We start from the raw sequence: 13,390 nt of genomic DNA, 5'->3' as shown, positions 1-13,390 counted from the left end.
AATAGGAAATCGTCTAGACATATGAAACTCAATTATGTTCAAAAGACAACTCAACCTTTTCCCCTGAAACCCATCAAGCCCTTTCCCCACTCCCAAACATGCTTATTTCTGTTAAAGGCACCAACATCCTTCTAATATTCAGGCACACAATGTTACTTTTAACTCTTCTCCACATATTCAATCAACTGTCAAATCTCATGCTTTCTATCTCATTGGTATCTTTTGCATACATTCTCTTTTCATAACTTACACAGTCACCATCTTATCTCTGGCCCTCAATTCTTCTTGCTTGGACGATTTCAGCAGCTTCCAAACTCTCCCTGCCTCATCTTCAACTCTCGAATCCTTTTTTTCACAGAGCTACCAAACTGATTTTCTTAAAGTACAAACTTGACTACATTCTTTATATTCACTAAAAAAAACTCTATTGCCTCCAGGATCAAATATAAATTCCTCTGCTTGGAAGTTAAAGTTCTTCACAACTTGCCTCCAGTCTACCTTTATAGTTTTCTTGCACTTTATTGCTTTTCGTACAAACTGTGGACCAGCCAAGCTGTTCTCATGTAAAGTCTGCTATCTCCTGCCTCTGTACTTTTGAATTGGCTGTGTCCCTTGCCAGATGTGCATTCCCTCCTCACTTCCAGCTCTCAGAATCTTCACTTTCCTTCAAGGATGCCAGCTTGTACATGAGGTTTTTCTTAGGTCTTCCAGCTGTTAGTCACTATCCCATGAGCTCAAATCTATTTTGCATATTCTTCTGTATGTACAAATTGCCTCCACTGACCAGACTGTCCAGCTCCTTGAGGGCAGGGAACTGTTCTAACTTTTGTTTTTGTCCCCAGTGCCTAATGAGGGCTTGGCACATAGCAAGGGCTTAATAACCATTTGTAGACTGACTTGTTTCTTAATGAGAAAGGAATAGCATATAAGAATATGACATATCACATTAACATATACATTTATGGCTTATGAAAAAGTTTTTTCATGTATTATTTCAAATCAAACCTGAGAGGGAGGTAGGGAAGGGTCTGACTTCAACTAATAGAAGGAGCTAAGGTTTGGTGAGGGTTAGGGTTCTGCCTGAATTCACACAGCTAATATGTGATAGGATTTGACTCAAAAAACCCCTCAATCTCCTAAAATAAGTCCAAGGTTTCTTTCATATTCATCACTGAAAGGCAGACTCACTTCTAATACACTCCCTTCTCTGTTTTCATTGCCAGAGGTAGCATTCTGGTATACAGAAAGCACTTAAGGGATACACTTCCCACTTACTGTGGTACAGTGAGAAGGATGCTGCAGTCAGGACTGTGTTGTAGTCCCATTAATTCTTTCTGTAATCTTTCTGAATCTTATTTTCTCTTTTATAAAATGGTAGGCAGATGAGATCTCCTGGATTCCTTCTAGCACTAATATATTGTATTCAATTAAGTTCAACAAATATTTATTGAGCATTTATTATGTTCTGAGGGCAGCTAAAGGTTGTTGTCTGTTGCTGTTTGTGCTTCCTTCTCAAAGAGGACTGTGGCATAGGAGAGGTGATGCCATTACAGGTAAGTGAATTAGATTTAAGTGAGGAAGGGCTGTGCAAGATCACTTGCCACACTTTCCCCTCCAAAGACCTCTGGAGCCAGTAGCCAGATGCAGATCAGGTCGACTGGAGATGAGCCAACTGGGCAGAGCAGTGCATGGAGTACTAGGGCTACTTTCAGGAGGTCATCTCCCCAAGTGCAAATCTGGCCTCAGTGGCTATGTGACTTAATACTGTTTGCCTCGGCATCCTCATTTGTAAAATGAGCTAAATCACCCCATATCTTTGCCAAGATGGGATCATGAAAAGTTGCAAATGACTAAACAACAATAGGCACAATACTAGACATTGGAGATAACAATACAAAAATAAAAGTCTTTACCCTCGAGGAACTTACATTCCAATGGAGGGAAATAACATGTACACAGATAAGTTAATACAAGATATATACAAAGTAATTTGGAGATAAAGGCACTAACTACTAGCAACACTAGGAGAAGCATCAACTAGAAGGAGATGAGCCTGGAAAGAAGCAATATGCTCTCAGATCTAGATCTGAACCTTAAGTGTCTAACATCTTTTTCAGCTCTGAAATTCTCTTATCCCCAAAACACAAGGAAGAAGATAAAAGAAAAAGCACTTTGATGATTTTTCCCCTAATTTTTCATTTTCATGCCATTGGAAACAATTTCCATAGCATTACTACTTGCCTTAACAAAGAGAGAGAAAACACAATCTTCTTCCAGGAGGAAGAGGCTACAAGCTTCATTTCACAAAAAATTTCTATGCACCCCAATGGGCAAGTAATCTGCAGGGAAAGAAGGCACTTCTAATGGAAGATCAGAGATAATTGCATTCCCAGACCATAATAACCTCACTGTTTATTGCCGAATTGCATCTGAGAATTAGCTGAGCTCATCTGAGGAAGCTAAAACTGATTTCTCCTTGAGCAATCTTGTATTTAGATTTTTTTCCATATCAAGCCTAACACTAAACAAAATATGAAAGTAATTGCTATTAATGATAAAAAGGGAATAGTGACAATGTCTGTGTTGTGGATATATAAGGAAGACCTCCTATCTCTGATCATCTCAGGCCCATGTAGATTCTTTTTAGCAAAAAATAAATTTTATTTTATTTTCACGAACCTTCTCTAACTTCTTTTTTCCCCACCCCACTATCCTTCTTGCCCGTGTACTGAGAAAGCAAGAAAAACAAAACTACAGTTAAAACATATATGGTCAAAAAAAGCTTGGTGGCAGCTAGATCGTGCAGTGGTGGTCAGGGAATCAGGAAGACCTGAAGACCAAACTCATACACTAATTAGATGTGAGACGTTAGATAAGTCACTTTACCTCTATTTACCTTAACTATTTATCTAAGTTTCTTCAACTTTGAAAATGTGAATAATAATAGCATCTAGCTGCCAGGGTTGTGATGAGGATCAAACCATATAAATCTGCAAGGTGTTTAGCACAATGCCTGGCCTATAATATATGACATATACACATGCACACACACATATATACTATTATTATTATTAAAACAAATTCATGCACTGGCCATGTCTTAAATTTTTTTTCAAGTACATTTTTGCATCTGGAATTGCTAGCATGTTTAATCATGAGTCCTCTAGAATTGGGGATGGTCACTATCATTGAATAGGGTTCCTAAGTCTCTTAAAGTTGTTTGTCTCTTCCAATATTGTTGTTATTATATTAATTTTTCTCTTTGTTCTGCTTGGTTCACTCTGCACTATTTCAGATAAATCTGAAACCATCCCTTTATATCATGTATGACAGCACAATCATATTCCATCACATTCATATACCATAAATCATTCAACTAGTGCACAATGACTGGGTACTGCTCAGTTTCAAATCCTTTGCCAGCACAAAAAGAGCTACCAAAACTATTTCTCTTTTTTTGATCTCTTTGATCTTTTCCTATTTCTCTTTCTCTGATGTCTTTGAGGGCATAGCCCTATTCGTTTTTTTTCCAGTCCAATTTCCTGACTCCAAATTAAGCTAACATGCTGGATAAATCCTAACCTTTTCCTTTCTAACTGATAAATACTATGTACAGGAAAGGAATAATTTCTTACATAGCAGCTCAGTACAGAAGAAAGAACACTGGATTTCATGTTATAAGAAATCAGTTTGAATCCCAGCTCCAAAATGACAAGTTGTGTGAAACTAAGGAAGTCACTCTCCTAAATTCCCCTTTTGTAAAATGTGGATAAGAGTATTTGCACTTCCATGTCACTGGGCTGTTGGGAAAATCAACTGTGATGACATTTGTAAAATATTATGCAGATGTAATATGGGATATAAATGCAATGGATCATTAAAATAATGAAAATGCACTGATTTGACTTGCTTTCTCCCCTCTTTCACCATCCTCAGAGGGATACCTCTGACATAGAATGTCAGAGTCAAAAGGGATTTTGGAACACAGAATAGGTGGGCTGGAAGGAGTCTCTAAATACTATTTCCAGCAGATCATCCCTAGATTGTCTGGCTCCTATACCCTATTCAGAACATGGAAAATGTTGGAGATGGAGCAAAACAAATAAACTTCCAGAGAGTCAAGGAATTGAGCAAATGGCTTTTTTTTTTTTTACCATGAATGCTTTCAGAAAAGATTTACAGTAAACTTCAAGGTTGTGAATTTTAAAATTAAATTTAAATTAAAGAATTAAAAAGGAATGAAGAAATTTATATGAAGCCTAAGATCTGCTATGGACACATCTGTACCATTGGGCAAATTCCTTTATCTATTAAATAGACAAAGAGATATCAGTCTCCTTTTCAGGAACTAAATGGAAATGTGTTAATATATTTAAAAGGTTTTGAGAAACCAGGGGAAAGCTTTAGAAAGAACAAAGTGGTTAACAGTAGAGCTGAGACTAGAGTCTTACGTTTCCAATGCATTTTCCATCTCATATAACACCCAGGCTCCAAAGTTGGATCCAGAGAAGAATGAAAAGAAGAAATAACTCAAGATCCACAAAACCAGTTTTATCAGCTGATGGTATGACATTATCTCTCAAAAAGGTGCTGGCCAGGAAATCAGATTTTAGTTTCAAACCTATTACCCATTCTGGCCTTGGGAAAGTCCTTTGCTCAGTATAGTGCCTAAGCTTCTCCAAGTTATCCAATTCCTACCTAACAGTGAGGTTGTGAGTTTACTACTTTTTTTTTTTTTTTTTTTGCTTTTTGCTTTTCTTTTTTTTAATAGCTTTTTATTTTTCCAAATAAATACAGCAAATATATTTTTCAATATTCACTTTTGCAAGACCTTATGTTCCAAATTATTCTCCCTCCCTTTCCTCTCCCTTCTTTCCTAAACAGGAAGCAATCTAAAATAGGTTAAACATGTACAATTCTTTTAAATATATTTTCACATTTGTTGTGCTACACAAGAAAAATCATATCAAAAGGGAAAAAAATGAAAAAGAAAAAAAAGTAGATAAGCAACAACAACAAAAATGGTAAAAATACTATGCTTTGATCCACATTCAATCTCTATAATTCTCTCTCTGAATGCAGATGGCTCTTTCCATCACTTCTATTAGAATTGCCTTGAATCATCTCACTGTTGAAAGAGCCAACTCCATCACAGACAACTACTTTTTTGTAATGAGAAACATCATATGATGCAGGGGAAAGAGCATTAGATTTGGAGGCAGAGATCCCAAGTCCAGTTTCTCCTTCTGCTACTATGACACCTTGGGCAGTTCAATCAGGGTCTTTGGATCTTAGTTTCTTTGCCATAAAATGAAGGTGTCAGAATCATGTCTGGTTCTAAATCTTATACTTTTATCTGTTAAAGACAATTCCAGATAGAATCAGTGACAGACACTTTCTGGTGAGTTTCCTAACTCATTTCCAAAATGGTCTGCTCTCTGAAATAATCTGAAAAGAGTATACTCCAATCTATTTTGCTTTATAGAACTAAAGGGATCCTAGGTAGAATTTCCTTTTACTTTTTTCACAACTAAAGTTAATTATTAGAGAAGACAAAAATAGAGTGAATTTATGGATGAACTGAATACTTTCATTTCTACTACAACAGCAGTACTTCTCATTTCCTCTCTATTGTTACTTTCTCTTCCATTAACTTAATGGATAGTCACTTCATTGTGAGCGTTATTTTAAGGCTTTGTCGAGTCTTTAGTTTAAGAGTTGGAAGAAACCTTAGAAGTCAACTAGTCCAGGTCCTTTATTTTACAGCTGAGCAAACTTTGGCCCATAAAATTTTTGTGTCTCACATTATATGGATATTAAGTAGCAGAACTATAATTTAAATCTAGGTCTTGTGACTCCAAATTTAAAACTATCTTTACTGCATTGTGGTAAGCCACTTTTGTGTTCCCTAATAGAAATGGACTTGTTTATGAAAATAACCCTAGAAAGTGGGGATACTATTCATTTAATCTCAACAAACATTTATTAATATAAGACATGACCTAGCAAGGCATGCTGAGAATACAAAGACATAAATAACAAAATGCCTGCCTTCACAGAGCTTATGTGGAATTACATGGCACTTTGATCACAGAGTAGATAACGAGCTGCGTTTAGAGTCAATAAGATCCGAGTTCAAATCCAACCTCAGATACTAGCTGTGTGACCTTGGGAAAGTCACCAACCTGTTTGACTCAGTTTTCTCATATGTAAAATGGGGATAATAATTGTACCTGCTCCCAGAGTTGTTGTATTTCGTTCAAATGAAATAATAATTATAAAGCACTTAGCACAGTATCTGGCACTGAGTAAGCATTATATAAATTTTTGCTATTATTATTATTGTTGTTGTTGTTAGGTCTGCCACAATTGTCTGTATGATCTTGGGACTGACAGTTTAAGCAGGCCTGTAACATGAAAAGACTGGGCTAAACTGTCACTAAGATCCTTTTCAGGTTTAACATTTTATGCTCGAAGGTCCTTTATAACTTTACAACTTTGACACTATGATTCCATGATAGTTTAGAACACTTACTAAAACTAATTTTTCTTAGAGATTCAAACTTTAAAAGGAAATTAAGAAGCATGCTTTCTCCTCTATGGTTTTGAGGTTCATATATAAAATCAGCATAAATTCTAACTAATTTACAAATGCTTTTTTCATCCCAAATTTAAATAGTTCACAAAGTGATTTAAAAGGAAAAAAAAAACACAGTTAGAAATCTAAATCTTGCTGGGCTGGTATTAGTCTTTTTTTCCTCTTCTCCTTTTATAAGAGATGGGTAACACTACAGATCTTGTACAACATGACTCCTGCCAAAGATGAAAGATAAAAAAGGAAAGGATGACTCAAGAAAAAAATGAACTGGGAAAATTCAAAACACAAGGAAGGAGAGAAAAGCAACAATTTACTACTTTATTTTAACCAAAAAAATTTGTAGCAGTTAGTTTTGTAACTAAATGCAGAGTATTTAACAACTTTAATTAGCCCAAAGAATTAACCAAGGGACTTCACAATGTTACAAAATGCTTTTCCTTTGGGTTAAGTCACTAAAATTAGACCTTTTGATTTCTAAAGTAAAATAGGGTAAACTGTAACTCCTCCAAAGGGGAACTAATTAAGAAGCCAGGAATAAGAAAGAGATGTTATGTATTCATGAAGAGAAAGCTATATGTAAGAACAGACAATTATCAAGAAAGGAAAGAACATTAGACATTTAAATAATTTGATTTTCTTAACGTATATTGTTATTTGGAGCCATTGGTATAGAAAGACCTTTTTTGTTTGTTCAGTCATTTTTTCAGTCATGGGACTCTCTGTCACCCATGTGGTTTTTTTCTTGGCAGAGATACTGGAGTGGTTTGCTATTTCCTTCTTCAGCTCATTTTACAGTTGGAGAACTCAGATTACAGACAAGGAACAGGGTTAAGTCATTTGTCCAGGATTATAGTAAGTGTTGGCGACTAGATTTGAACTCACAAAGGTTAGTCTTCCTAACTCCAGATCTGGTGCTATCCCCTGAACTACCTAACTGTCCTTCTTCTTTTTTTCTTTTGACTATGTCTAAAACTAGAAAAATTTGTGCTTTATCATTTATGTTGTTCTGTTTCTCAACAGAGCAGTGAGGGCATTGACAGACTCATAGACAAGGCATATAAAATTCTGGACCTTCTTAATACTGAAAAAAAAATGTCTCAGAGAACATCAATAGCTGTCAACCTATACCTAATCCAATTTATACGAAACCATTATGAGTCACTTATACGTGAGGATAGTTTTAATAAAAATATTATCAGGGACAGGCAGATTTTTGTAAATGATATTCCGCAACAGGTCACTTATTTATGACTTCATAATTGTAAGAAAAGGATATAGAAAGATGTAGGGAATATAAGATTCCATTATAGCCCTTACTTCTTGATTAATAAAGTATTTGATTCAGCAGGACAAAATATTTTCTAATAGATTCTTTTACAAGGTGTCATCCACTCATAAATAAAAATAATTTTGTTGGTGAAAGAAACAAAGAAAGAAATCACTTTCTAAATCAATGGATAGGGGAAGAGTTCATCACCAAACAAGAAAAAAAAATAGTTGGTGAAAAAAACAATAAAAATGGCCTGATTGAACAACCCTCTGACAATAAATATCAGATGACGAATAAAATAGGGAGATGTATAGGAACCAAATATATATACTACTGTGAAGGAAGAGACACAAGCAAGAGTTCAGATTGAAGAGAGATTCCTTTTTATATAAGACATTACACTAATTGCCTCAAGCCCCAGTACTTACTGGGCCTCTTTGAATATAAATGTAAACATCAAAAAAGTTTTATTTCTTCATCCTCCAAAGAAAGACCACGTAGATGGTGAATGTTTATCATTCAGATTTTAACATTAATTTGGATAGATTCTCTATAGAACTTTCCTTCAGAATATATATCTGAGAGAGACAGCACAGATGGACAATGAGGTGAACAGGAAAGAAAGCAGGCTACAATACCTTTCCTATGAAATCAGAGGCTCATCTTTTTAACTGAAACATCCTACCAGTGAGATATGCAACATTACTGTGTCTAAAGAATAAAAATTAGTATCAAACAGGAAATGATGGAGTGGTGCATTGTGAGTGTGAGCAAGCTGCAGCATATAACCAATGAGGAATTCCAAATAAGAACAGGAATAAAAATGCCAACAAGAAATTGAATGACAGGAAGAAATAATAGGATGGTCACATGGCAAGAATAAAAAATAACAGCAGATGGACAGCTAGAGTGTCCACTAGTAATCTGAAATGTTAGGAGAAAGCAAGGGAGGCATCCAACACATTGGGTAGGCTCTGTGTATCGAACTTATGGGAATACATGGATGAGGACTGCATAGGATGGACAGGAATGGATAGATTTTCATTTGCATTGCTGACAGAACTCTTGAATCAATGAGATCACATCTATTTGAGTGTGAATACTGAATTATTCTGTCTTCTGGAATATAACACTCTTCAGATGGTGGTGTGAAAGTACCTCTGGACTTTAAAAAAGTGACAAAAATGAACTACAAGCTTTGATAAACCCTTCCAAAGCTAGGAAGGCCAGAAATATGATACAAAGATAACAGACTAAGTCTAGAGAAGCTCATAATGACAGTGTTCTACCAGATGAGGAATTTTTTCAGTCAGCGTAAGTTAAAAGCAAAAGCTTCTTAACATAAGGTGTAGAAGGGTTGCAATTTTTGTCAGTGAAAGGAAAACACACTGATAAATATACACATCTCCTAGAGTAGGGGTCAATCTGGGATCTTTGAAATAAGTGTGAGTATGTATGTGTGTATATACTATCTGCTTAAGTCAGCTTAATTCTTTTAGATGTAAACAGAAACTAGGGAAAGGTCTCCCAAACAGTTACTTTATCCCACCTCAAACTGGTCCCAGCCAAATGCTAGCCCTGACCATCATCCATAGCCATGCTTGAACATAACAGAATAGAATCCTAAATGAAAAAATCAGTTGTAATCATGTTAATTTTTGATTAGGAGGCAAATTCTCCCAGAAATGACAAGTAACAATTTTTATTAAAAATTCTAGCCTTTAAAATGTCAATGTAAAACTTAAGTACATTTTATTCTCTCAAATATGTATGATGATTGTTCTTGGGTTCATAAACTCTACTTTAAAGTAGATATATGGCCTAGATAGAAAAGGTCATATTATAGACAAATTAGAGAAGAAAGAAAGAAAGAAAGAAAGAAAGAAATCACTTTCTAAATCAATGGATAGGGGAAGAGTTCATGACCAAACAAGAAACAGAGAATCACCAAAGACAGGATAGACAATTCAGTTATATACAATTAAAAAATTATTTTACAAACACAATACAGCTAAGATTAGAAAAGAAGTGTTAGAAGTTAACTGGGGGAAAAAATCTTTGCAAGAAATTTTTTCTGATAAAAAAATCTTATTTCTAAAATAAAGAAAGAATTAATTTACATTTACAAGACTGGAACAGCTTGTTGGTGCAGTGGATAGAGCACTTAAAAACTTCCTAGCTGTGTGCCTCTAGGCAAGTCACTTAACCCCAATCGTCCCAGCAAAACAAATAGATAGATAGATAAATTTACAAGACCATTGATAAATGGTCTAATAGAATATTGTTGTTCTCTAAGAAATGATCAGCAGGATGATTTCAGAAAAGCCTGGAAAGACTTACATGAACTGTTATTGAGTGAAGAGAGCAGAACCAGGAGAACACAGTAACACAAAAATTATATGATGATCAACCGTGATAGACTTTGCCCCTTTTCAACAATGTGGTGATTCAAGGCAATTTCAATAGACTTGGGATGGAAAATACCATTCACATTCAGTGAGAGAACTATGATAACTGAATGTGGATTGAAGCATAACATTTTCACTTTTTTTTTTGTTTGTTTGCATTGAGACAAATATAGACTAAGTCATTTACCCAGGGTCGCACAATTAGTAAGTGTCTGAGGCCAGATTTGAACTTAGGGTCTTACTAACTGCAGACCCAGTGCCCTATCCATGATACCACTGAGCTGCTCCTAGGACTGATAAAGAAGAATGCTGCCCACCTCATGATAGAGATAGCTAGATTAGAGAAAAAAATGTACTTTTGGATGTGGCCAACATAGGAATTTATTTTGCTTGACTATGCTTATATGGCATAAGGATTCTTTCTTTCTCTTTTTCCCCCCTTTTTTCCTTTCTTCCAGTTGGTAGGGGAGATAGAAGGAAAAAGAAAATGAATATCTGAAATGTGAATTTTTAAAAAAGAGATAAAGAATTAAAAAAAAGAACAAAATAAAACAAAAGTATAAAAATAAACCAGGAATGAGACTAGGAATCAAGAAAACTAGGTTCTAATTTGAGGCTTTGGTACCAGCTGTGTGACCTCCTCAGTTTCTCCTCTCTAAAAATGGGAGTTAAGATGTGCTAGATCAATGATGTCAAGCTAGATATAGAAGAGCCACTAAACTATACAGAAGAATCACTATGGGGCATATTGACTTAAAAACCTAGAAATTAATTCAACTTATATTTTTGTTGCATTTTTATTTATTTATTTTGTTAAGTCATTAACAAAAGCCATTACATTTTCATCTGGCTCAAATCACACTTGGGTATGTTGTGGCTGCATCTGACACCTTAAGACAAGATGATTAGTTCTAAAATCTCTTCTAGTTCTAAACCACATGTGCTATTTTTCTACAGTTCTTTCTATTGCAGACATTCTATGTTTCAGGTTCTAAGATGACCTCTAACTCTGACTTTGCTCTAATGATTCTTTCTTCTCTGATATTCTGTATTATATGGACCCCTCTAGCTTTATTATTCTATGAACTATTAGAAGTTACTGTATGCAAAGCACTTTGTTCAGCACTGGTGTGGAAAACAATCTTGAAACAAGATAAACACATTTGCTCTAGCTTCATCTTGCAGTTTTAGCTACTCTTTCAAGTCCCGGATAAAAGTACTCAAATAAAAGGCAGAACACTCAAAGAGAAGCAGACAAATATTTTGTAGGGAAAAAAATGTGTTTTCCTGTTGTTCTTTGTAGAAAAGTGGACTTTGTATAGTATAATCACAAAGATCACAGGAAAAGAAAGTAATGGATTTGATGATCAAAGACAGCCAATAGTTCTGAATATCATGCTATGGAAGAGAATATGAAAGAGAAACCAAAAAATTTTAGGCTTGTACAAGCAGTCACAAATGTAGGCAACAGACTTTGTGGGAGGGGGTATAAAAAAGCAAAGTAACCTAGTAGGAGACAGGATACATGGCAGACTGAAGAATCAGTGAAGCCTAAAGACTCCAGGGACAAGTCTAGTTCTATATGTATATTCTACCAAAGGCTGGGGAAGCGAGGGGAAGTGGTATTTCTTTTACTCAAAATCTTCCAGCCGGTCAGTCTTTTTTCATCAAGTAGAAGAATCCCTAGAAAAAAACCTAAAATTTTCTAAGAATTCTCGTTTTTTTTCCTAAGTTGCCCTTGTGGCTGGCTCTTCCAGGCCAAAATTCCAGTCATTTAAATATTTGGATTTGATATACAAAATGCCACTATGAAGCAATCTACACATAGAAGAAACATATGCACCCATATTGCAATTAAGACACAAAACAGTTTCTGTGCTACACTACACAGAAATTAAAAGTGAATAGGTCACTGGCAGAGTCACAGTAAAGATTCAGAGTACCTAAAACTACTATTACAAGGTTTCCCAAAATAATTAAGTGATGGAAAACTTTGGGGCCTGAAATGTATTGAGAGAGTTCATAAAGGCTAATCTATGGGTCCTGAGGAAATATGATAGCCAAAGGGGAAAAAAAAAAAAAAGAAAGTGAGACTATTTTTATACTCTAACTTCCACATGTAAAGGATTTTTTTATACATACATAATTTATTTTGGTATTTTAGGAGAAAATTTTTGCTAACACCGGCATTTTTCAATTCTAGACATGGCTATCCGATAAAATGACTGAAGACAATTCCAAAAGCCTCGTGATGGAAAATGCTATCCACATTCAGGGGAAAAACAAAAACAAAACAAAACAAAACTATGGAGTCTGAATGCAGATTGAAACATTATTTTTCCTTTTTTTTTTCCTTGTTTCTTTCTTTTGGTTTTTCTCTTTTTGCTCTGATTCTTCTTTTACATGACTAATGTGGAAATATATTTAATGACTATACATGTATATAAAAAGAAATAAAAATGGACAAGGCTATCCATTTCTCTCCCAAATTTCCTATATACCATTACTAAAATAATATACCTAAAAGCACAAATTATATACCTAATATATATATATATGATATGATATATATATATAATATAATTTATTTCTCGAATATGTTCAAGAAGCTCTGGTGACTTCCTACTGCCTCTAGAACACAACATGCCCCTCTCCATTTGGCACTTAAAGCCACTTACAATCTTATGGACTGATTTCACATTATTTCCTCTGACTCTGCCTTCTAGCCAAACTGGTCCACTTGCACTACCCACACAAGACAGTCTTTCATTAGACCTGTCTTTTCAGGAGACTGCCACACATTCCCTCTGTAGATCCATTTCAAAGGATCCTTAACCTCCTTGAAGCTCAGCTCAAAGGCCACTTCCTAATAAATGACCTTTCCTGATCTTTCCTCTACCCAAACTATTGGTGTTCTTCCCCTGAGAATTACTTTTTGTATCTATCTATATTAACTTATTTAGGTTCTCATGTTTCCTGTGGTAGACTAAAAGCTCCTTGAGATCAGGAACTATTTCATATTTATCTCTGTACACTTAACATAAGACCTTGCACAGAAAAGGCTGTTGAATAGATGGCTAGTTTTCTGGGTTGCCATGGTGAAATAATTCATTA

The 13,390-nt window shown here is 35.1% G+C and overlaps 1 protein-coding gene across 2 annotated transcripts in view; it reads right to left on the bottom strand.

Annotated features, from left to right (window-relative positions):
* The window catches only part of SLC36A1 (solute carrier family 36 member 1), a 79,529-nt gene that overhangs the window by 19,784 nt on the left and 46,355 nt on the right, over positions 1-13,390 (bottom strand). The gene's annotated exons all lie outside the window — the stretch shown is intronic.

This window comes from Sarcophilus harrisii, chromosome 2 (assembly GCF_902635505.1).
Source record: "Sarcophilus harrisii chromosome 2, mSarHar1.11, whole genome shotgun sequence".
Lineage (NCBI taxonomy): Eukaryota > Metazoa > Chordata > Mammalia > Dasyuromorphia > Dasyuridae > Sarcophilus > Sarcophilus harrisii.
This window is presented reverse-complemented; position numbering and strand designations above follow the sequence as displayed.